The 27,167-nt window shown below is 39.8% G+C and overlaps 1 protein-coding gene and 1 long non-coding RNA gene across 2 annotated transcripts in view; one reads left to right on the forward strand and one right to left on the reverse strand.

Annotated features, from left to right (window-relative positions):
- Nucleotides 1–27,167, reverse strand: part of LOC129723745 (uncharacterized) — a 94,349-nt gene that overhangs the window by 50,477 nt on the left and 16,705 nt on the right. The window lies entirely within an intron of this gene.
- Nucleotides 22,435–27,107, forward strand: LOC129723750 (uncharacterized). The gene is made up of 4 exons (XR_008727807.1): nt 22,435–22,477; nt 24,385–24,410; nt 26,554–26,678; nt 26,734–27,107. It is a non-coding gene; the product is annotated as an uncharacterized LOC129723750 (long non-coding RNA).

The following is a 27,167-nucleotide window of genomic DNA, read 5'->3' on the forward strand; positions in this document are numbered from 1 at the left end:
ATAGGTACCAAATAATCCTGTTTCGAAAATCGAATGAGGTATGTATGTGTGCGGAAGTATGTGTATGTGTGAATATTTTCATTCTTACGACCATCATATCTCGATTTTCTCAGCATCGGCTGAACCGATTCGATTGTTCTTAGTCGCGTTTGAAAGAGCTAAAAGTCTAGTTAGTTGACGAAAAATATCGTTTTGATCCGAAGGTTCATTTAGAAATGATGTAACGAAATGTAGTCAGCTTATATAGGAACTGATAAACTAACCGATTTTTTCTTTCAGCGGTTTGACTGATTTGAGTCCTTTTGGTGCCAGATGCGTTTGTTAGGATTTGGAGGGTAGATTTTTATTCAAAGATATACTTAAAATTAAATGATAATTTCCAAAGGTACGTTGAAAAAAAAAAAAAACAAAACAAAACTTGTGGAAACGCCTAGTACATTGCAGTATTTGGGAGGCAACCAATTGAAGAATATTATGCGTAGTGTACAAAAACAATCTTGAAAAATACATTTGAATTATCTGAGCAATGGATGTATTGATTTGATTTCCTTGGCTGCAATTGGAAGGGCTTGAAGGCCATTAGGTCATCATCGGACATTTGTTTGATCCGATGGTTCATGCAAAAGTTACAAAACAAAACGTGTTTACATGATATGAGACCAATTAAACATGCTATGATAGCAATTGAACAAAAAAAAATACTAACATCGGTTTGACCAAATGAAGCAAATGCTCGTTAGAATATTCTGAAATCTATGCTAAGCAAAATAAGCAAAGCCTTGGGGCTACATTCCGATTCGTTCATTATACACAGACTTCGCAGTCAAATGTTTAGTGTAAAGGACAATTGCAGGGTTAGCGCTACGATCCTACTAACACTAACAGCTTCTCCCGAGCCGAGATTCGAACCCACGACGACTGGCTTGTTAGAAAATCTCGGGAGATCCATTCTAAATTTATTTCAATATACCTAAAAGTGCGAGTATACTTGTCTTGCAGTAGACATAAAACTGTGTAAATGTTGAACACTGCTTAACCAGGCTGTGCAAACACTAAATAGGTACTTTTAGCATTAGCGTATTCGTAACCCATATGTGTGAAAATTCTCACACTGAGATGAAACAAATAAACACATACTTTTACACATGCCCCACGTAGCCTTTTGATTGATTTGATTTTGATGCGAATTACAAGAATGCACCCTTATACAATTTTAAAATGAGTCAAACCGATGAAAAAAATCAATTAGTTTATTAGTTCCCATGTAAATTGATCACCTTTTGTTACGTCATTTTTAAATGAACCTTCGGATCAAAACGATATTTTCCATCAACTAACTAGACTTTTAGCTCTTTCAAACGCGACTAAGAACAATCGAATCGGTTCAGCCGTTGCTGAGAAAATCGAGATACATTGGTCGTAAGAATAAAAATAAAAACACACATACACATACTTCCGCACACATACACACCTTATTCGATTTTTGAAACAGGATTAATTGGTACCCATCCTGTTCTCGGTTATAAAAGCGAGCTGGTGATTGGTTGAATACGAAACTAAAATGCGAGACTCAAATTATTGTTTATCAATTCAATTTTTCACTAATTTACTATTGAAAAGATAGGCAACTATTATAGCACAAGTTTGAGGCAACCTTCACCTTTCGATCAAGATATTAGCGTTCAAAACCTGTTCAGTGATAGTAAAATAATATGCATTTTAAGACACATTCACACAGACAGACAGACCCACGCGACGAAAACGGACTAATGATTGGAAACTCGGGACGTGTAACTGCCGATATCTCAATTTCGCAGAGAACACACGAGTGCTCTCCGAAGTGTTGAAATCCCGCAGCTTCGACGACATAGTTTGTAGGAGGTGTGCGCGAAGGGCTCAATGGTACGTTCATTCCGGGATGGTCATGTTATCTACCAGAGCTGCGGCAACACACATAATGATGAGCGAGATGCGGAAACGGGTGTGGTTGAAAATCAAGGGCCGGTTGTTCAACATCAGCCTCATGAACATAGACAGCCCTCACCTTGTGAATGCCGAAAACGACAAGGATGAATTCTACGCGCAGTTGGAGCGTGAGTGCGACCACTCAAGATCGTCATCTGGAATTTCAACCGGCCAGAAGGAGGAATACAAATCGGTGATTGAAAGGTTCAGCGCGTACCAGCTGACCAACGAATTGGGCCTATGACTATGGCCTATCGACTTCACCGCATCCAAGAACATGGCCGTGCGTAGTACCTGCTTCCAGCACAACCTCCTACACAAGTACACCTGGAGGTCACCAAATCATACAGACCGTAGACCACGACCACGTTCTGATTGATTGTCGGCACTTCTAAGACATCATCATCGACAGATCCTAAAGAGCGCTAACGTCGATTCGGACCACTACCTGGTGATGGTTAAGTTGCGCCCAAAACTCTCCGTTGTTAACAACATTCGGTACCGACGCCCGCCCCGGTTAGATCTCGCGCGACTGGAGCTGCCCAACATCCCCGAAAGCTACGCGCACTCGCTCGAAGCTGCTCTGCTGGAGGAAGCTCTTCTCGAGGACTGTTGGAACACCATCAAAACAGCCATCAACAACGTAGCGGAGAACGTCATCCCACAAAAATAGTGGTTCGTCGACGAATGTAGGAGAACGCTGCGCGGGTGGCTAAGATGCGCAGTGCCACTCGTCAAAATGTAGAAAGACACCGACAGAAGAAGAGGCAGTGAACCTAAATCTTCCGGGAGAAAAATCGCCGCCTGAAGGAGGAGGAGTATGCAGAGCTAAAAATAGTTGCATCATTCTCAGAAAACGCGAAAGTTCTACCACAAATTCAACACATCCCGCAAAAGCTTCATGCGGCGAGCTGAAATGTGCCGCACGGTGCTCCCACAGGCCGTTATTATAAAAAAAATGCACCAAAGAATCTGAGTACACCATTCGATTCGTTATGACGTCCAGAATCGTTGGTCAAAATTTCAAAATCATCGTACGGTACATTTTTGAGTAATGCCCTTTTGAAGGTCGTATAGTACAAAAAAGTGATATGAAAACGAAGAAATACTCAATGTAAAGCACGTTTCTCAGCCACAATTTTATGAAACAACTTCCAAAATTGTTTCTACACATTCCAAGTATTATATTTCAAGACATTTACAATTGGTGGTCTAAATTCGAAAAATCGTGATCGTTCTAGATTTGACTATGAAAAATTGATTTTATGTACTCAATGTCTTCAGCAAAATTGTTTCATAGAACAAGACCTTTCTTTTGACGTTTTGAGTTTTTCGATCAATCCACCTAACAGTAAGTAAAAAAAATATTTTTTCCAATTTCAATATACCGGATTGCTTCCTTCAGCAAAGTTGTGGAAAATTTTAAAAGAAAAACAATTGCTGAATATGTCCTATCTGTACGTTAAACACGACAACAAGAGTTTTTTGTGGAACACCCTTGCTTGAAATCAGTTTTTTGTCTATAATTTCGTCTGTAATGGTCAAAATATCGACTTCAAAGGGAGATCCGGAGGCGTATTATCAGCGGAATTTGTGTCTGGTCTCCACAAGCAATTGCGGTCGAACAGACTAAGCCTCCGTACGAGGTGTAACCTGTATAAAACGCTCATGAGACCGGTTGTTCTCTACGGGCATGAAACACGTTTGCTCAATGCAAACGACGGTTTTCTAGGAGGAGCTGTGAGTGCTCGGTGTTTTCTAACGACAGGTACTAAGGACGATTTTTGGCGGCCCGCAGGTGAACGGAATATGGAGGCGGAAAATGAACCATGAGCTCGCGTAACTCTACGGCAGACCCATTGTTCAAAAGGTGCCTAAAGCTGGACGGATACGCTGGGCAGGGCATGTTGCAAGAATGCGAAAATGGTGTTTGCCTCGAATTCGGTAAGAAGAAGACGACCAGGGGTGCAGTGGACAAGATGGGTAGACAAGGTGGGGCAAGATCTGCCAGGGAGTGCACGGTGTCCCAGGGATTGAAGAGCGGCAGCCAATAACCGAGTGTATGGGAGAAACTTTCCGTCCATACGAAAAGTCCAATTTTGGGTCACTTTTTCGAGTATTTCGGCTGGTATCTCGCGAATAACGCGTGTAATGTTATCTTTCAAGGCTGGAATTGTTGTTGGCTTATCCGCATAGACAAGAGACTTAACGTAGCCCAACAAAAAATAATCTAGCGGTGTTAAATCGCATGATCTAGGCGGCCAATTCACCGGTCCATTTCGTGAGATGAATTGCTCACCGAACTCATTCCGCAATATGTCCATTGATTCCCGCTATGTGTGGCACATTGCTCCGTCTTGCTGAAACCACATGTCAACAAGACCCAGCTTTTCCATTTCCGGCAAAAAAAAAAAATCAGAAATCATCGCGCGATAGCGAGCGCCATTGACCGCAACGTTGCGATTTTGATCATCTTTGAAGAAGTACGGACCAATGATGCCTCCAGCGTGTAAACCGCACCAAGCCGTGCATTTTTCTGGGTGCATTGGCGATTCTTGTATTGCCTCTGGTTGCTCTTCGATCCAAATGCGGCAATTTTGCTTATTAACATACCCATTTAACCAGAAATGAGCTTCGTCACTGAACACAATTTTTCGGTAAAATGCGCGAAAAACATTTTTCATAGAGGACGAATTTTGGTAATAAAATTCGATTATTTATAAGCGTTGTTCAGGCGTAAGTCTGTTCATGGTTAAATGGCAAACCAAACTGACTAAATAGACTTTGACAGCTGTCAGAATTCCCGCGTGAACTGTCAAATCTGAATACACGAAAAACCAAATAGCAAAAAAAACACCCTTTAGTATGTCAAGCTAAAATATAGTTTTGTGGTTTTTATGGTGACTTGGATATTTATTAGCATTATTAGTGTCATGAAAGCGTTTGAAATATTTCTTGGTTATCTGAGGAATTTTTCCTTCAAGAGTAGCTTCACAAAAAGACATAGTCAAAAATGTTAAAATAAATTGATCAAAAAACAATTGCAATAACAAATTTTCTCAAATACCTAAGTTTGGTTGTTGGTGAAATATTGATTGGATGTTTTGTCAACCAGTTATGATTCTCTGGACGCCATTTCCGAAAAATCTCTTTGTATCAAATCAAAACTGAAGATAGAATAAAATGTTAGAATGCACTAGCATGCAAGACACTTCCAAGAATGCCTGCATCACTATCTAGAGCAAGTAGCCGCTTACTGCAGAAACCGGTAGTAAAATTGAGGTTATCGATCCGAATCGCGATAATAGTCAGTCATTTAGCCTCAATCAAATTTGACGTGCCTCCCGAACAAATGGCATCACTCACACCAAGGGAAAGGTATCCATTTATGGTTCAATTTCATGTACTAAACGCATATTCGCTTGCATGCAGCGGTGGTGATTCTTGGCCTTGTTTGCCTTCTAGCTGCCGTCCCTCTGAAGTCAACGTCAAAAAAGATGCATATTCGAAGCGTTAGAAAATATACACATAGACCCTTAGCGTGACTGGAAACTTCTGCTTGACAGCCTTGATGCCGAACGCACCACAAACGCGATGCTTCCTCCAAAGTCAGCTGTTTGTGAATTGCATTACGTCACATTTCACGCCATCATTGTATCGTTTTTGCTTTTGCTTTCTTCTTCTCTCTCTCTCACTGGTTTGAGGAAATGCCCGTCATTGTGATCAAGCAAATGTTTCGCAGTTCGGAATCTGAATTCAACTCGCCAATTAGATAAAAAAAAATCGTACAACGTAAGGATAATTGCACCTGTTGTTGGTCGTAGAATAACAAAAAAATCTTTGCGTTGGTTATTATGTAATTCATCGTGGAAGGTTAAACGGAGGTTATGTTTATAACTGGTATTATATTCCGAAGTCCATAGAAACGCTTATCCTAGCAGATGACTGATGGAATTTATTGGAGCATGATGGAAACTAAGGACAAAATAAGTCTATCCGCCAATAAATAACATATATTAAGACTTTATTCGAGTTCAATAAACTCTTTCCGTCGAAAAAAGCCGTTAAAGGTGTGAATGTGAATGTGAACACCTGATGAAATGATTCCAGAATGGGACCACCTACACCGAATTCCAACTGGCAATGACCAAAAAGAAATTTCATGACCCGTATATACAAGTCCAACGGGGATTTCCTTTTCGGACAACATTTCGTCATACACTTGCGGTAGGTAAAATAATTTCTGCCGCAAAAGTGCTTAATCATTTGCTACAATCTTTCGACCTTGTGCCGTTTGGCGGCACGTTCGTCGATAGTATATCGCAATTCGTATCGGATGTTTTACGTTGTTGATGCTGCGATGCTTTTTTTTGTGGAACTACAAACTTTCCTGATTGCCGTTTGATCGCGCACTGGGTGGTTTTCGCCGGTGCGCCTTTCGCAACATGAAGAAATTTGACAGCACGTAATGAGGGAATTCCCGTACATTATTTTTCGACCTACTGAAGAATCGCGTGGTCACGGATGTGCGCAAGCTTTCGTCGCAAGTAATGGGATATAAATTAATGAGCTCGGGGTCTGGGAAAAGATAGGTTGCGGGCTGGGAAAACTTATGATTTCTTGCGTTAGCTTGCGGAATTCGAAAATGTGAGAATACAGCCTGATAGTCGTACGCAGGTTATTCGTTTGGATACATTTCATTATTAGAAGACAAAAATGAATAAAATAAGTGGAAACCCCCGAAAACTCCTCCCGTGTGCACAGCCATGAATAAAGTTATTTGCGATATAGATGGACATGCCAGAAATAGTTTGAGGCAATTAGTCTGCCATAAATCGCGAGCTCTTCAACCTTAGGGTTTTTATTTAGACCGACCGCATACAATTGTCTGTGGCAGCAGATGTGACACCTTGGTGACTGAAGATGGGGGGTTATTTTTAGCGTTTCAAAAATTACTAATTTGATTTGTGGTTATATTATCAAAATTACGGCTGCTGTTGACACACATCATGAAATGATTTGTGAGTCGAAAAATTTAGTAATCTATTGGATTCAGTTAACCTCCACGTAGGTGTTAATCACATGATACAGAGAATCATCATTTTAAATGTGCAAATAATGATTTTCTCATTGGTGGACATATTATTAATATTTTCATTAGGCGATGTTCGACGGTCACTAAATAGAATGTCTATCTCCATTCGTCGTCGGTAGTTTGTGACAACGGCACGCTGTTTCCAACCGAAAAAAAAAGATACTTAACATTCAAGAGTTGCGGAAAACTGTCAAACAAACGTGATTTGCGGTGTCGACTGTTCATCGGCCTCGCGATACTTCAACCCACTCACTGGATTCTGGTGGAAGCTACCGGTTTCCGGAGAACAAATCGTTTAACACAAGCAGCCGCTCTCAGCACAGCTAGTGCGAGCATGGAGGCGGCACGGAAGAAGCGCAAGCCGAAGAATTCCTGGAATGTTAAATATTGCGACAATGGCGCCTACTGCCTCGACTGTTGGCTTGGTGAGGTGGACGCGGTACGAGGTAGAAAACACATTGCTCACAAGCGGATCCCCCCACTGGTAACTTCCCCAACCGAGGAGACACGGACAACAACACCACGTTACAACTGGTGATGGATGCTGGGTAGGCAAAGTTGTCTTTGTTGACGTTTGAGACAAGAAGCGGTACCGAGGAGGATGTTTTGCTTCTGACTACTGAGGGATTTCACGTCAGTCTATAATAGTTTTTTTCGGTAATCTGTACACTGGAGAAATTTAGATCTAAAATTAAAACGGGTTCATTATATGCTAAATGCAGGTAAAACCATCGTCCACCGTCATTAAAATGTGTCCTTGCAAAAAATGCATTTTAATTCAAATTAGATTTTGTTAAGACATACAAATTTTTAGAACAGATTTGTTAATTTCCATGTTAATTCAAATAGTTTTCGTTTTATTCACTTAACGAAATCTTGCAGGTCTCATAGTTTTTAGACAACTTTAACCTTTTTGGAAAAAATCCTAGATCTGTTTGAAGACTTCTAATATATAAAATTGCCTAAATCGCCAAACTCACAAGGTTTCGCTCAAATCTGGAAGAGTGCTATCAACTTTATAGACGAATTGGCGTGAAATCCCTCTACTATGCACTTGGTATGCACATATTTCTCTGTGACGCTAGATGACCATAAAGATGTTGATGAATCTTGTATTTTTCGTTGTTTTCATGGATAAACGGATTTTGACACAAACTGGTCGTTTACCAGTTTGTCGAAAATATTTACACGAGTTTCTCCATTTATATGTTGTGTATGATTAAGCTTGTAGAATTTTATCTTCACATTAAATGAGTATCATCATATTTTTAAATCAATCTTAAACGAGATCACGGCTTAGTCATTGACAGAATATGATGTGTTAAAGCCTATTTATTAATTAAAATAGATTGCATTGCGGCTCCCCCCGCTGTTACATGTGAAATTAAATAATATTCAATTGTAAGTCTTATCCGATCAGATCGTATCACCGCAGCAGTGAAACGTAATTTTTAAAAGAAAAGCCGAGAGTGGGTCTGTGTGTTACTACAACCTCCGCCAGTGGTAATTTATGACCCAACCGACGTGTTGAAAGTGAACGGTGCGTGTCACGCTCATCGATTTCATCACAAAACAGTCGACCGTTCATGAGAAGCTCGCCTTAAGCCGGTTTCATGCACTGCCACCTCTGCTGGCAAGTGTGTTACCGATGCCGTTTCGCGCTTAGTGGCGGCGCTCAGAACAATAGCTTGTCTTCCAAAGCGCGTCGTCGTTGAAGCTCGCCCGGCAACTGCCTGCAACTGATTATCAATTTACGCATGATTACTCATTAGCACAGGTAGGGCTTCTCTGGTGGTGTTCTAGACGCGGTTATCGGGCCGATCTCAGTGCGTATTGTCCGTCTAGAGAAACAAACGCGAAAGACAATTACAACATAGGCTAGGCAGAGATGAAACATAACAAAAATGTGCTAATTAACGATGACGAGAAATTGTGACGTTTTAAAACCCCCTTTCGGCTCAGTTCTGATTTGAGCGAACAAAAGTGCATTCATCTTCGCATTATAATCGCAAACATGTTTGAGATCCCCAGCGGCGTGGCACGCTGGGCAAGATAATTGTAGTTCTTATCCTTCTTATTATGTTTGCGTGCACACAGCGAGCATTGATTGCATCCTACAACGCGTGCGACAAGCAATAATCGAAGAGCGTGATATTTACAATTTCATTTTTATTATCGCAAATGATGGCTGTGGCTCGCAGTGACATTGTCACAGCGAGCGACTGTTATCGGTAACCGGTTTTATCGTCCACCGCACATTTACCGCTGAATGTTAATTTTTGATTCTCCAAAGACCAAAGATGATATTGTGGGAACGAGGTTTAAATATTTTTAGCAGTTGTTTTTCATTCGCAAGGTCATTACTTTAGTGGGTCAGGAAATACCAAAGAATAATATATGATAAACACTGATGGTTCCAAATTAAAGCTAATGAAGCAACAGCTTGTCGGTGTTCTCACAACTAGAACCTTTTTTAGGGTCTGATTTTCGAAGGCCTAAGAAAAATAAATTTGTCATGAAAACCCTCTTTAGCCCAGATTCGTTAGACTTCCAACTTAGTGTTTGTGCCTAGAAAACAAATTCTTTGTCGCAGACACTGCGTGCAGAAGATAACGTGGTTCTGGTCTGCAACACTGCAACTAATAAAAACTCACCGGATGTAACCTGAAACAATATTTGATAGAAGAGTTTGTATCAAAACTGAGGCATGAAGATCCTCAAAAAACATGTGAGAAACAACAACGACCGCATAGTAGCGAAATAATAGACGTCAAGAAAAAAAGAAGCGATGAAGTTTCCGTTTTTCGCTAACTATAGGTGACAGAAACAAAGCCAAGAATTAAAAAGCTAGAGACTGACAGGGAGAAAAATTGGGAAATAGATTTTTTTCTCTTTCCGGGGTTTGAGAGGGTTAGGTTTAAGTGGAATTTGTTCAATATAATCAATTTAGCAACAGACTTAATTACGGGCAGTCGTTATTTTTTCCGCACATACAGAACTTATGTATAACAAGTCTTTGAGAAAGGTCTTGAAGATAGCCTTTGTAATCGAACTTCCGGCGATCGTGCCTCAAAGCGGCCAAAATTTCACTTTTTTAATTTCTAGTATCAACTATATTTTCATGCCTAGTGTCTTAGAAATGAAATGAATGGTCGAGATCTGGTGCTGTCTCTCTCAAAAAAAAAAAAAAAAAAAAAATACCGAATCTACTTTTTAGGGCAAAGGGGTTCGAGCTGGGAGACTTAACCAGAAATTTTTTTTTTTTGAGTAGAATAGGGTTTGCAATCCCGTGAACAATTTCCCGGGAATTGCCTTTTCCCGGGATTCCCGGATCCCGGGAACAGGAATATTGATTTCCGGGATCCCGGGATTCCCGAGCTCCTCGGAAAATTTTCCATACAATATTGCAATAAAACTAAATATCGTATCAAAACCAGTGCTGATAAAAGTCATTTTCCCCAGCAAAATTCTTCAAAAAGTACAGCCAATCATTTTCAATTTTCACTTCCAATGATCGCAGCACTCTTTCAGATACACACACTGGTCCTAGTAACGTGCTGTTATACTCAGATGCAATAGATCGCGCGCATCGTTCACGGTTACAGAATAAATTTGACGACAAATCCAACCAAATGATTTTCACTTCAAAGCGAAAAAGAAAAACAAACAGTCCACTCAACCAAAATAAACCTCACTGAAATACTTTTTCACTGACAATGACCGATGCCTTGACAATCTTTGTTAACTGATAAACTGATTTTGTTGTCTTGCTTCCATCGCATGAAATATAATGAGGTGTTTTGACAGTTCACTTTTCACTTGCAAAAAGCGGGAAAGGAGAACTCTGAAAGGATTGTAAAAAAATAACGTTTTTGGATGCTTTTTTTCACTTTCCCTCAAGAGTGTCAACAAATATCAACCCTGAAAACACGAAACTTACGTCGTAGAAGTGTAGAGCAGATCCATAGTGTGCATTATACGAAGCAAATATTTGCTTGAAACGACGATCAATATTTGCTTGCCGTGTAAAATCAAATTATTTGCTTAATTTATTTGTCAAAAATATATGCTGTCTTATTCAGTAAACGATAAATTAAGAAATATTTTCTTCGTCTCATGTTCTTTTTTGCTAGTGAGTTCACGCTTGATTTTTTCTTTGTTTATTGACAGAAAAAAATTGAAACCTGTAAATTGATAAAAAAAAATGAAACCCGTAAATCAATGCGACCAGAAATAAATAAATTAATAAAACTCAGTCTGTGTAAGTTGGGTCGTGGACGCGATTTCACATCAATTACGAAGGCATTCAAATGCTCTAAAGTCTGGTTGCCAAAAACTCAGCTTTATCTTCAACAAACTAAAAGTATTAGACTCTTCAGTTTCTAATGAAATGTAGCAAAAGCTGGAATCGGTGATTTAGAAGTATTTTAGAAATCAGACACCAGCGGTGATTCAGCGATCTTAAGCAAAGTTTTATAGAAGGGCACTACATTAGTTGGGCCTAACGAAAAATTGTCAGCGGAACTGAGGCGATTGATAGTCGATTGTTCATGAATTTCTGGAGTGAACTTGAATAAATTTTGTTCTTCGATTGATAATTAAATTGTAAACGGTTGTTTGAAACTTTTTATTAATAAACTTGATTTGAAATCTCATTTTTGCTAAGGATTTTTTCCTTTCCCGGTTCCCGGGAATTCCCGGGAAATGAGATTTTTCATTCCCGTTTCCCGGGAAAACTATTCTCGGGAATATTGCAAACCCTAAGTAGGACCAGATCTCGAAGCTTTATGGTTTTCTAAGAAGACACGTGGTTTTATAAGAAGAAACGTGAAAAAAATCGATTTAGACAATTTCATATCGACAATTTCTGTGCATTTTTGATTCGGTCAGAAAAGTAAAACTTTGATCGCTTTGAGTCTACAGACCCTGAAGTCCAGAATTGAGCGATTTTTCATGAGAATTTGTTTCGAGAATACGAAGCTTTTGAACCTTACTGCTAACCGAGACTCGGAGGTAATGCAATGCAGAACCCCAATATAAAAAAATAGGATCGTAGGTTCGAGGAGGGGATGGGAGTGTTTTTGATTTCCCTTGGCTACACCATTGAGTGGAGTTAAAGTCCTTTTCTCTTAAACCTTATTTTTCAAGAGGCTTTCGGTGTTCACGATGGAGCCTCAGTAGATCAACTGAAATCGTAAAACCCAAAAAAAAAATTCCTTAGTTTAGAGTTGTACCGGGTCCGTGAACGGTCATTTTTATAAGTACAGATCTCGTTCGATTTTCACGTCCAAATTTATATTTTTATGATGCCTACTGGACTAAAGATTCAATAGCCAATTATATAGCCAATCCGAACAGTGTTGTCCGATGCCTACCGGACTGAAGCGAAAATTGAATTCAACGCTTGGATGGTTTCTGGTGGCGACATGTCCAAATTTTTAATGCTGCCAAAATTGAACTGTGCCAAAAACGAAACGTGCTAAAATCGAACGGGGTCTGTAAGTTGTTTTTTTTTTACAAACGGGAACATTTTTCCCAAAAAATCCAGTTTTTGAATGCTAAACTTTTTTTTCTTTCGAAGAAGTTAATGAAATCATTTTTAGAAAAAAAACCATTCAGAGATAATGGTGTTACCCTATGAGTAACAAGGAGCTCTTCAAATCGCTCTAATTTTTTCTCTATTGGTTAAAAATCGTTATGAAAATTTAAATGAATTCAAATGTAATTCGCTGCATTCCGCTCGCCTTTAGTCTGTACTCCGCTTTTTTTGGTGCGTTTCGGTTGTTGCACCTATGCCTCGTTTGTTTTATTCCATTGGAATCTTAAGCCAGTTTTCGATTAATGTGTCGAAACATTGATTTAAAAGAGACTTTTAAATTGTACTAACTTTTTCTTGACAAAATAACACAATATTAAGGAGAGACAACATACTTTTTGTTGATAAAAGTTGATGCTCGGGAATAAAAAATCGTTATAATCAACCTCCCACAACCATGGTTACGAAAAAGTCAGGCAATAAATACTTAATAGTGTCATATATCACTTCTCCCAGTTATCTTGTCGAGTGTCTTTCAACAACCTGCCAGAGGATTTAAATATTTTCGAAATGCCGAATTCCAAACGGGTATTTTTGGACAACCGCCGCCTTTGTTGAATGGCTATACAGTAGAATGCTTGGGGCATAAAGTGTGCTAAGCTTCCAGTTATGCCAATATTATTCGCTAGCTTAGGATAGTGGAAAGTTACGTTCGCAGATTCCTTGATAATAAATGGTCGTTTTGAAAATGAAAAGCTGCTGAATTTTATGGTTTCAGTTGAATCCAGTTAAACCTCGAACGTCACATGTAAATCGTGTTAGTCTACAATCACTTATGGAAAAATATTTTCAATAGAATAGTGACTGGCGAAGAGAAACACAATAAGGTGGGCGCAGGTGAGTTTCCACTTCTTACATCGCAAAGGCGCGGTTCCTTTGCAGTTTACTGCAAGAATTCGCTAGCAATAAAAACCAAACGAACATTGGCTACCCGCTGTTCTGGAGTCGAATGAAAAAAATAAATAAAGATCTGTTGATGACCGCGGTATGTTTACGTCTTCCTGTTTGTGCATCGAGCGTCATCCTTCTTTCACCTCCATATCGTCATAAATGCTCTGGAGCGGATCTACACCAGGATCGTCGAAACGGATCTCGCGCACAAAACATACTTAAACTAATCCCACTTCTTGGTCCGCTTCCAAACAGCAACCTGTGAGTGAACGATCACCAAACTCAGGTAAATCGACTTATTTTGTTTATCTACGTTCATTCGGCGTGAGTGCAGTTTAATCCGGCTGCTTGAAATCTGATCGTCATCACGTTAAGTTCCGCGCGAATGTATGGGTGTGTGTTCATGCTACAAAGTGGGGGCAGGTACATGCGTGAACAAGCATCACACCGAAAGCCCATCAACAAATAAGCAATTAGCTTTACAGTGCGCGGGAAAACAAGCGAGCGCGAGTTCCGGCTTGCTAGAGTAATTTACTACGTTAACAACGATTAAGTTTTAAATTCGATCTACCTCCCACCCTCCTCCGTTGATCGCTGAGCGTTGCGCCTACCTGTTCGTAGTGCAGTTGCGTCCGATCAGGAGATATGCTGCTGCTGGGGGACATCTTATCAACAAGCTGAGCTTGATGGCAATCACGTCGCCAGGGGATGCCCCTAGGGTGGATATGATTTTCTTTTCTTTTTTTTTGTTTCCAGACAACGAACCTCAGCAGGTGGTCAACTTTGCAGAGAAAGGGTACTTGTTAGTGTAGGACTCTCGCAACCGGAGATGCTTCTATACATAATCAATCATCGGATCGGAGTCGGTCGGGGCTTGATACCGGTATTCGTAGACTTTCTCAGACAATGGGTGGCACTAGCGGTTCGAGACAACCATTAATGCTTGTAGAATTAGGGCTGGCGTTTATCGGAAATTCCTGTTACCGAAACGGCACTTCGGACGGTAGCACGCAAGGGTCGTAAAAAAAACTAGTAAAACACCTTAATTACCTGCAAATGCCGAAAAAGGCCGTTAATTACAGGTGAGCGTCGTAATTTAGAGACGATGATTTGCAGAATAGGTTCGTGTTATCCATGACATAATAGGTAGGAAATTTTTTAGCCTATCAGTGGGGAATTCCGTATGTGGTATGTAATTGTTTTTCCGTTCTCGTCAAAGTGGATATTTCGAAAAATATTTGTTTTTATTTTTTCTTAATGCCGCTGAGTAAAATTAACATGCTAATGATCAGCTTCTATTGCGGTGAGCGTGGCGGCAAGCAGCTTATAACGATAGTTATTTATATGAAGTCATAATTCTACCTTAATGTGTCCGGAGTTGACTTTTGAAACAGGTTTGTTTTTGGAAATTTCGTCGGCAAGCCCACGTTTGCAAGAAGATTCATCAACTTTGCATATATTTTCTGCTGGAGCAAAACGGTGAATTAGAGAGAACCAGGAACTATGCAATCACGGCGGGTATATATGAAACGCACGGTATTGTCAAAATGAAATCTTGTTTATGCTCTTCCAAATGATTATGAACTTTTAGTTTGAACTATTGAAAAGTGTCAAGCCTTGTTGAAACGCAGATTTTGACCTCTGAGGGGTCGCTTAGTGTTTGCTTTCCTTAACACGGTCGACAGAATATTATACTAGGTATAAGCATAGTTAGTATAATTTAATGCAAGACCGTACCGGTACCATACGGAGGTTATGTGCTGATCATGACGAGTAAAAAAAGGGAGAATAGTACCGTTCACTTCATGCCAGCTCGCGTTGAGCGCTTTGATGCTTAAGCACCCGTTTATCTGACAGTTGTTATGAAGTTTTTGGTAGCTGCAAACGTACTGGAAATTCCAGGAAATTCTGCCAAATATAACGAGATAAAATCGTATATTTAAAATCTCGCTTTTCGCACCATTACGTCATTAAGACATACCAACGGCACTTTTTTCAACTCAGTCACAACATTAAGCAAATTACCCATAATTCAAACCAGCTCGATAATCAAAATATGATATGATTTAGTCCACAGAAAAGATGGCTTTTTTCAGTCTTAACGGTGGATTAAATCCCCTAAGGAAGGCCAAGTCCAAGACATAAAACATAGTAGCGTTTCGATTCACCGTTAAGACCTATTTACCTTTTAATTTCATATTACATCCGTCTTTAAATTTGAATATCGCATTTAATGAAGAACAACTTTTTTTATGGATTTTTGGCATCACTTTTTCTCACTTGGAATAACTGTAAAATTGTACACTCCATAATTTTCAAGGTACAAAAATTCAACATTGCTTCCTGAACGTGTTCGTTGCCCTGAGAAGAGACGATTGTAATTTTTACTTGACCAGAGAAATAAAACAATTTACTCAATGCTAGTGCATTTCGGAATAATTTTAGTTCCTCCCAACACAGCGTGCTTGGCTAGCTCTGCAGGAAACAGCAAACGTACGGAAGTCTTAAATTGACTGCTTTAGCGCTTGTCTTAAGTTGACGAAAAAATAATGTACTTCGCTCATAGTGCTCGTATGCGTACCTACAAATAGAGTACATCACAGTCCATCCCTTTTTCGAATTCTTTCATTGTACCCACTACGTCGCGCCGCCTTGGAATTTACGTTAGTTCTCTCCGTAGGTATTTAAGACAATCATACGGTGTTTTCCATCATCACATCACTATTCCGTTTGTTCATGGGAACATTGCTATTTCGTTAAATCAAATTCGCAAGTTAATGTCTGGTCTGGGTAAAGGAGGCAAAGTCAAGAGAAAGATAAAGACCCGTTCATCTCGTGCTAGGTTTCATTTTGCGGTAGGTCATCGTCTGCTGCGTAATGGTCACCATTGCCCTGGGAGGTGTGCTGGCGAATATCCAAGCTGTTCGGGAAAGGCATGATTCAATTAAGCAAAATACGTGTGTCCCAGCTTTGTAAAAACAAAACCCAACCGACTACATAATTTCAATTGAAACAGTAAAAATGAGTTTTTATCTCTGAATAAAATTTTAAATTTGACATAAAATTTTCTTCGAGTGTGATTCAACTCCACCCATGTTGTTTTGGTTTGACGATAAAGTGGGTATCCTACCTAGAAATATGTTCCTTCAATATTATTTTCGAATGATTCAAAGTTAATTAAACAAGGTTTCTCCTCAAGGTTACCAATAATTCAAATAAAAGGAGAGTTGAAAGTGAATTACTACTGAAAATTACACACATTAACACAATCAAATTGATTGACCCCAATCGAGTGTATTTCAAAACATATTGCTCATGTCTGCCTCCAGCTTAAGTCAGCACGAACAGAACTTTTTTCCTGTCGCACATCGCTTATATGCAACACGCAACAGTGGCACTCTTGGTATCTGCTTCCATCCGACACGAAAACAGTTTGATTGTCTTCCTCCCAAGCTACATGACGACACGATACGTGTTATATTATTGCGTTAGTGAGAACTTCATCTTCAGCCCGGCTTCGCTGGTAGCCAACATAACTGATATTTAATTTTCGTACATTCATAATGCAAAACTGGGACCAACTGTGAGAATTTGAAAAAATCCTTCTAGTTAGAAGATAGCTAGTTAGAAGATAGCTAGTTAGAAGATAGCTCTGAAAAAAATATGCATGTGTGCTAGTATTCCAACATACTAAATAAAAACTTTGCGCAGATAAGAAAATGAGAGAATATGAAACAAAGGCGAGGCCTATTTAATAATATCAGTGCGGATATCGTGGGCGATCTGACCAAGACGCATTCAACAATGCTGAATCTGTTTTAGGAAATTCACAACACTTCATTAAAAAGGATGTCTGAAAAATACACTTATAGCTGTATATATTTTATGCACAATTTCAAACTTCATACTCAACACTCAAGAGAATTTTTCTCACGGTATCTGTTTACATTCGACTCGAAAACGATTTGTAACTGTAAGAACTGGAAATAAAGACGGAGCCAGTGAAAAAATAGCTCTAAAATAAACATCAAGAACGGAATGAAAGTAGTATTCCTGCATACGAAATAAAAAATTGCACAGGTAAGAAAATGAAAGAATATGAAACAAAGGCGAAGTTTTTTTATAACATCAGTGCGGATATCGTGCGCGATCATGACGTATTTATTTTTTCTGTCGCACATCAGCAATATGCAATACTCAACAGTTACACTCTTGGTATCTGCTTACATGTGACTTGAGATCAATTCGATTGTCTTGGAAGGAAGACACACTTGGCAAATTTGTTCAATTTTCTCGTCATTGATGATTGCCACTCGCATGACGTGCGAAATAATTCGCGCGTTCAGTTGTTTTTTTTTTATTCTCGCTAATCACAATTTGTGCCAATCACCGACGCCTGGGGAGGCGACTCCACCCAGGACCCTAACTCACGACCCGTTGATTAACGGACCGGCGCCAACGGCTTTACTTCCTCATGCGATGGAAGGCGTGATCCCAGAAATTTTTTGCCTCAGAAAATCTCCCGGTGTCGGCTAGGATTGAATCTAGACCAATTGGGTTGGTTATGAGTGGATCACGCCACCTCACAACCATCGACACCTATTTCGGCGGTGGGATTCGAACCCAGGCGTCGAGCGTGGTTGGCGGAGACGTTACCAACCACGCTAAGCCCCCGCTCTCACGTTCAGTTGTTGTCTTGGCAGCATTTACTATCGTTTTAAGAACTTCATCAGCTATTAAGTCAACATAAGAAAATGTTGATCGTATTCCCAAACCTATTGCAAGACATACATTGACAAAATACAGGCCGTCGTAATTCTACGTCTATCTTGCGGTCGTGTCTTATATACAACCTTTTCAACTATATCTTTCTAGGATTTCCCAGAAGGACGACTTTTAATAATATATTTGAAATCACAGTTTTTGTATGTAAACGACCTGTTTCGGTTCTGCATAATGGTTGCTTATGTGATTTAAAACAAAAATGCTCTTGTTAATAGCATTCATTTTGAGAACGTTTCAGGAAAGAAATATTTAACTTTTTTAAATTTGATGAGGATCCGCTAAATCCAAAATTTTAAAACCAGCAAAGTTTGTTTGATAGGTACAATGTATTCGGCAAAGTTGTAGTAAGTGATTTTCCGGCAAAGTTGTAGTAAGTGATTTTCCGGCAAAGTTGTAGTAAGTGATTTTCCGGATCGAGTCTTCCGGATAATCTGATCACAGAAAAAATGTTCGAATTTGCGATTAAAGAACATAAAATAAATATTCCCTTTTTTTATTTTACTTGTATGATGCAGTGGCGCAACCAGAAATTATTTTTGAGGCGAAAAGGGGTAGAATTTTGAGATGCAAAAAAATAAATTGAACATTTCTTATTTCACCTTATTTGAACATGTCCCAAACATGCCGGAAGTGACATAAATAATAACAAACATGCTAAATGGAATGGTAATAAAGGTAAAATTCCGAAATAAAAATTAAAACTGAACACCAAAAAAATAAAATTCCGGATAATCGAGCCTCCGGATAATCGAGTCCGACCTGAATTAGCAAAAGATTGATAGTAAATTGAACTTGGAGAAAACAAAAAATAAAATTCGCAAAAAAAAAGAATTCCGCCTGAGCTGATTTCCCAATAATGATAAAAACGTTTTTACAGCAAAAACGGTTTGTTTATTCGGTAGAGTGTAGTCGGCAAAGTTGTAGATAGTAATTTTATCCTTCCAAAAAATATACATCATAGAACAAATTGAAAAAAAAAATGTTTTTTATTTATTGTTACATATTCAGACAGTTGCGTAACTTTGATAGGTTTTGAAAATAGAAAATAGGGGGGGAGGAGGTCAGGTTGTTGAGCGTTACGTAATTCTAGGGAAAGGAATCATATTAAACGATAATTATTGTTACATTTTTCGTGAAAATTTTGTTTTTGTATTACGGTGTACATTTTTCCTGGAGGGACAAAATAACTGTCTACAACTTTGTCGAACACATCACACCAATCAAACAAATTCGTTTTGATGCTGTGAATATCGCTGAAGCCAACCGATACGACAAATCAAAACTATGCTAAGACTGAAGTGTTTAATTTGGATGGTTGTCCTGTTCCCACCGTTTATGTTTATTCTGGGAGACACATGCTAGAATGCTTATATTTTTCCAATAAAATTGATTCCGAAGGCCATAGCAGTTGTCACTTAATATAAGCTGAAGAGTATTCAATAATTCGATCGTTGAAAAACCTGAAAAACCCACAACATTCCTCCAGTGCCAGTGGTTATTTTGAGGAGACATCCTGTCCCCGTGTTTACAAGCTGGCAGCACGTTTAAGCCAAAACATCCACTAGCAGTAAATGTCAACTCTGGAGTCAAGTTAATAAGCGAACCGAAACCAGGCCACAACCCGTGGCACCACACCACCAATCATTCATTTATTCATTCCCACAGTACGGTTCTAGCTAAGGACGTTTCCTGCCGGTGCACTACTGGGCCTGTGCACTCGAGGAGGAGGAGGAGAGGCAGAGCGCGTTCAATTCGCAATTGGAGTCGCGTAACTATACGGTTAATTCGACACTATTAAATCGAGCACGTACCCGATCGTCGTCGGTCTTCGTCCGTCGTGACCGTCGTCGGCGTCATTTTCGCGTCACTTGGTTCGAGACGGTGAGGAACCCGCTCGTAGGCTAATGCTCGTAGTTAGATCGAAGTCTTCTTCGATCACTCGTCAAAACAATTATTCCTCGGGATGGAATCTAAATTTACAATCCCAGCTGCCCATCATTTCACCGGGTTTGTGCATATGCAAGAACAGTTGGATGATTTAAATTTCCTATGAGCACCATCCCCACTCCGGGCTGTACTTTCAAGTGCGAAAAAAGCCAACCAACTTTGTGTTTAGAAATAACCTTCCTATGTCAACATCTACGCCGAAGAAACATTAATCCCCCCCTCGAAAGCAAAGAAACACGTTCCGGTATAGGTGAAGGTATGTGCTGCTCATTGCGGAGACTTGTTTCGCAGCTTTCAAGGTGACAAACCGGAACAATTAAAATATCTCATCTTATTTAATTGAATTCAAAGATTAAACTGATAGAGAACCACCGCTGGAGATCACCCATTTGGTGTGCAATTAAAACTATGGAAAATTGCGTTTTTAACGACCACCAATCGATTGTCCGCTTGTCTGTGTCGCTCATCTTCACCGTTGAATCGGTTAATGTGCGGAGTCCACTTAATCGAACGCGGCGCGAAGTGATAAATTATTTTTACAAATTGTCACCATCGGCGTCGTTGATTTCGTGATGCCCCAGACTCGTAGCCCGGTGTAGAGTCTGTGTTGCTGTTGCTCTACGATATTATAGGTTCAATTATGCAAATTCAATGGAGCGCTTTGTCAACACAGTGTTTCGCAGGGCGAAACGAAGAGCCCTTAAGGACTACTGACAGTTTGAGGGCAACGCAACGCGGTTGCCGATGTGTTAACTGGCGGCTGTGGACGACGTCTTGGTGGTCGGTCCGCTCTGTCTGTCTGGCTGCTTGTGTTCGCGAAATTGTTTTACACTCCACGCGCGCAGACGTTGCGGTGTGTTTACAAACAACCGTGATCGTACTGTTTGGAAAAGTGACACCTGTCGTAAGGTGATCGCTATCTAGAGAAGGCACCTCCGCGGTGGGTGTTCGCGTATTCGCGAATCGGAAGAAAATCATACATAACTTGTTTCGTTGTGTGCAAAATTTGATGTTTAATTTGGTCAATTAAACTCATGAGAAAAAAAATACATCAACTGTTTAGCGTCTGCGAAATCCACATATATTAGCTTTTAAATCTAGGCATTTGAGTGCAGATCAAAACTTCAAAAATAGTACATTAATCAAACATCAAGATATGCTTCCTTCCCTTCTTCTGAAAGATTTTACTTTCTTCTGAAAGATTTTGTGTTTTGGTAGCTAGTGCTATTCCATCTTGATAATCATTTTTCTTGAGTGTTGCTCTGTTTGCTACCTATTTCTTACAGTGGCAAAAGCTTAATGGGAAAAGCTTCGTCTTTCAGTGTGTCATTTAAAAAATCTATAGGACTGTAGAATTGAATGTTCCGTGCTAGATTTCTCTCGAAGAAGTTCTATTTAGTTTTCAATTATTGCATCCCAGCAAAGTGCTATCTACTTATGCACCAGCCAGTGGACTATTTTCACTGTTTTTGCTCCACCCTCCTCCTCCATCGAATCAAAACGACGGAGAAAAACATGAATAAATAAACTTTCAATGCAGACATTATTGAGATAATTTGGCCTGTGCTACATACACCGCACACACCTACATGACAGCACTGTTTCATTAGTGCTCCGACTCTCCTGCTGGACCTAGCCGCGTTACCTCTTTCTAGAGAACGAATGTTTTAGTGTACGATTCTTGATTTCACCGCTCATTTCTTATCCCCCCTAAAGCCTGTATCAGACTAACCGTTGTAGCGGTTGACCGCTACCGTTCCGTTCCTTTTCGGCCAATCAGAGCACAGCGGTCGACCGTCGCTTGTTGTTGTTGTAAAAAATAGAATTATTTCCATTTTTGCCGCCAACCGTTCCCAACGGTTGGCGACTGCTGTCATTGACATGGCGAAGGCAAACGTGCCTCTTCACACCTACACAAAGTCACATATAGAGACTTATCGAATAAAAATGTGTGCTTCTCTTTTTGGCACACACGACAGCCAGTCAAAACATTAATAGCACCGGCAACGCTGCTTGGTGATGTCAAATTTCCCAAATTTCGACCAACGGGAACGGGAAGGAAAAAGAAGAAGTTTTGTTTTGATCGTGCGCTAGGAACTTGTTTTTATTAAATCTGTGTTTCGTTTGTTAGAAATAGTTCCAGTGCAAGTGAAAAAAACTTGACCGTTCGTGCCTCTCCGGAGGAATATAGTCAAACGGTCGGACTCAGCTTTTTTGCTGCTGCGTTTGCGGGTTTTTGTCGTGTTCGCGTAGTGTTTGTTTTGTGATGCTGATTCACTTGCACGTAGGAAATCCAGCGATCAAATTGGACACAAAATCCAGTCGGAGCACGGTATCGGCGCTGGTATCGGCTGCATGGTCATGTCCTTCGCTATTGGACCTATCCTGATGATGAAAAATGCAAGCCTCCGATCGGGAGCATGAATTTGCAGAAGTGCTGCACCCAGACTGGTATGCTCTCGATTGAACAAATTATTATTACAATTTCGACGTCCAGCACCGCCGGATGATGTTGAATCGCTGGTGCGGGCAAAGTAAGGCAATACTGCTATTCAGCGGTAGGTTTTCGTTAATATATGGCTTTCACCGGATACTAATACGCCGTCCTATATTTTTGCAGGTATTTGCTGTCAGCTGATTGTTGCGACGAGTGGTGTGCTATTTTTAATATAACACTCGCTTTGCTTGAAGCCTGGGGACAGACCGGTAGCAGAAGTACGAGTTTCTAAATACGTTCAATCTGCTTAATATCGGTTTTCTGTACAGTTGCCATTGTTAGTTGTATTATTAGTTAGTTAGTGAGTTAGTAGTAGTATTATTAGTTAGTGAGTTAGTAGTAGTATTATTAGTTAGTTATTTATTAAAATTATGAATTCGAATGTCCCAAGCAGATGAAGATTAGTGTCTTTTTTTCAAATAGGATTTTATGTGATGAATTAATTATTAACTAGGTAATATTAATTTAGAATTTATATTGTGTGTTCTGCCATAAACGGAGACATCAACACTATTATATACATTTAACACTTTATTATATTAATAGTTTGTAGTTGCTTTTAAACAAAAAATGAATTGAAATAAAACTCAAACCTAATCTTACATTTATCTTTTACTGGATATAATTGAGAATTGCAACGATTTTTTCGGAACTTATTCGACATATTTTGTAATGTTTACGAATTAGTAAGCATATGTACAGGGGTCAAAATAAGTAGGATAGGCAAGTGCCGGTATGCATGAAAAGCCTGCTAATTTTTGGATGGGTTTGATAATTGGTTACCTGATAAAAATGCTTATTTGCATCATTGGCATAGATGAAAAAAAAAAAAAACATTTCTAAAGTGAATGTTTCATCAAGATCAGGAATCGGCAAAGGGCTCATCGAGAAATGGCTATTTCTCATGTGGAAATCCCCAGAGGAACCTGTCTCAGGGAACATTTACGTTTCTGCATAAAAATATGGCGTGTGGCACCTATATCTCCAGGATTTTTCATCTAGAATCTTCCAAAAGGCATATTTTTAAATTTAGGCGTCATTGGCCACTTCCGGAACAAACTGGATGTCCCGAAGGAACTCGTAGTGCGAGAATTTACATTTCTGCAACAAAATATAGCATGCGACACCTCTATCTTCAGAATTTTTTATTAGAAATCATCCAAAAGAAATATTTCTGAACACAGACTGCATTGGACACTACCGGAACAATCTAAAAGCCCCGGAGGAACTCGGAATAGAGACATTTCCATTTCTGCATCGAATATAGCGTGCGACACCTCTCTCTTCAGAACTATTAGGCATCTTCCAAACATTTATTGCATTTTTCATCATCAAGATAGGTCCAATAGCGAAGGACATGACCATCCAGCCGATACCAGCGCCGATGCCGTGCTCCGACTGGATTTTGTGTCCAATTTGATCGCTGGATTTCCTACGTGCAAGTGAATCAGCATCACAAAACAAACACTACGCGAACACGACAAAAACCCGCAAACGCAGCAGCAAAAAAGCTGAGTCCGACCGTTTGACTATATTCCTCCGGAGAGGCACGAACGGTCAAGTTTTTTTTCACTTGCACTGGAACTATTTCTAACAAACGAAACACAGATTTAATAAAAACAAGTTCCTACACGGTAAGAGTCGAAAACCCATTAATGGTTAATTTTTTACCCATTTTTGACTGTCATATGCGGCTGTCAAAAAAATGGGTAAATTTAAAAATGTGAAATGGGTAAAATTTTACGCATTGGGAAGACATATTCTTAGAAAAAAAATGATTTCTTGTCGAGCCGGACCGATAGCACTCTCATTGAAGCAACAAAATAACATGTTTTGTGTCGTGTTGTGCAGCTTCGTTGAAGAAAATGTTCCCGTCCCCGTGTCGCATGTAAGCAGATTATAGGGCTATTCCCACTGCTTCCGTTCCGGGACCGGGCCGGGCCCGGGCTCGTCCGGGACTTTTCATGCATTCACACTGCGCCGGGCTTGAACCGTGCCTGCGCTGCGCTCTGGCTGAGAAATGTTGATGTGTGTATGTGAAAGAACGTCTTTCTCTTTTTTTCATACCGCAGCTCACTCCGCGCGAAATATGTCACTACAACATACACGCATCCACCCGAGTGCCTTCCGTGCACTCTCCGGCCAACACAAAGTATCGTCGGCAACGATAGTTTTTCTCTCGCACTGCGGCAGCACGACGGCAACTCAACGCTGCCCCGGTCTGGGCACGGCGCGTCGGTGTGAATGCGTTCATAAGAACGCATGCAATCAATCTCAAACGAGCCCGGAGGACACACGGAACAGCCACGGCCCGGTCCCGGCCCGGTCCCGGAACGGAAGCAGTGGGAATAGCCCTTATTGCGTTCAGTAGACAGTAGATAGTGTATCCAGCGAATAAACACCGATGGTGCTCTCACACACGCAACGGTTTTAACCCGTATCTTATTTCGGTTTGTAACATCAAGCGATTTCGTTTGCTCGCTGTTGCGTGTTGCATCATGTTGCAACTTGGCAGCTGGGAGACGACGAAATTCTGTTTATGCTGATTAATTGAATCGACTTCATATTAGCTCTAACTAACTGCTTTTGTGAATGCGTTCTAACAGGGAAATTTATTATTCAATGTCGGTTATGCTGATCGCAGCCTTTGCGCTGCCCCTACAGTGGGGGGTTTACTAAATAAAGTGAAAATTAGACAACTACAACAGAATTTGATTGCATCCCGCACAGAATGTCTGCGTGTGTTGATGCCAGAAAATTATTAACCTTTCATTATTTTTTTATTTGCCTTGAAAAAAGCATGTTGCGGTTCAAAATCGGTTGCTAATTACAACCTTTGAGCTGCCCTAACATTGGTGGAATTAAGATACACGGACAACATGCACTGTGGAAGCTATTTCACATTCAGTAAATTGGACGGGTGCGACAAATTTGAATTGCTAGGATGCAACACAGAATGCTTGCTTGCGTTGACAAAAATTATTAACTTTCAATGACTTGTTTATTTGCCTTAAAAAAGGCATTTTGATTTCCGAAATTGGATTTCCAGATGGCAATCTTCATGCTGCCCCAACACGGGGGAAATAATGGCTGTCTGGCGACACACGCTGAGAAAAACCGCGCTGCTCCTGAGACGTGGTGACCAACCACAGGGCTAGTGCTGCTGCTAAGGAAGGATGACTGCTGTTGTCGCTGTCTAGAACTACTATGAGCGGCTCCGGCTGAAACAGGCTCTTATATAGGCCAAATAGCATGTTTTCAATTGCAAGGTATATAATCCTGTCGACCGTGCTTGGGAAGCAAGCATATAACGACCAATCAGAGGTCGAATTTTTCGTTTTGACAAGCCTTGACTATTTTCAATAGTACAATAGTGTGAATAATAAAATTACAATTATCTTATTTTGGGAAGAATCTTAGAAGATTTTCCAATCTATTGCTGCAAGAACGAAGGAAATCCATCGAATACTAACCGATTTATTAGCATTTGAAATTGGACATATTTTTCACTTTTTTCGGTTTTAGATTTTCATTTCACATCCCTATGTAGCCGAACTTCCTGAGAGAAGTATTCTACTTCAAAATGGGTCATTTTTTTACCCATTAATGGGTGAAAAAAAACTTCCATACATTAATGGGTGAAAAAAAACTTCAAGTGTCTTTTAGGTTTGTTCTGTCGATTTGTTCTTACGCGTTACTTTAACGAGCTGTTTTGTTCACTGTTTTTTTTTTCAATAATTGCCATGACTTGTTCAAAAACTAGTTACTTCTTAATAGATAATTTGCGAGGATGTCTGAGAATTCTGGTGACTCTGAGCAGAAAAGGTGTCAAAAACCAAGCCGGAATTGAATGTTTGTCGGCCGAGGAACAAATTGCAGCGCCACTGGTTAGATGGATTTCGGTATTCCTATTCGAAAAAAGTCTGTATGGCTTGTTTGACTATTCTCTTTTTTCAGGATCAATCAACATCCCTTCCAGAACAACTAGCCAAATACGTCGCATGGAATATGAATTCGCCCGTAGATCCACATTTAATAACTGATGGTACAAACTTTTACTTATATGTTGAAGGAGAGATAGTGGAGTGCGGAACTTCATCACTTCATGCTTTGGACATCCTCTTCAAATGTTTTTGCGTTTTTAAGTTAAAAGTTTCACCTTCTTTAAAAAGGGTTGTTGAGTTTTTTGAAATTATCACATATAAAATAAAGTCTAATAGTACAACACAAAGTGTAAACAGACTAGTAGCTATGTTTAGAGAATCAATTGTTGCAGAGAATTGCGATTCTGACAATTGATGATAGTAGTTAAGTAATCCTGTATTCGTTAATAAGCCTTTTTCATATATTTGCAAATAATCAAAAATAATTGATTTCACTTTCATTTCTTT

Source organism: Wyeomyia smithii, chromosome 2 (genome assembly GCF_029784165.1).
Source record: "Wyeomyia smithii strain HCP4-BCI-WySm-NY-G18 chromosome 2, ASM2978416v1, whole genome shotgun sequence".
Lineage (NCBI taxonomy): Eukaryota > Metazoa > Arthropoda > Insecta > Diptera > Culicidae > Wyeomyia > Wyeomyia smithii.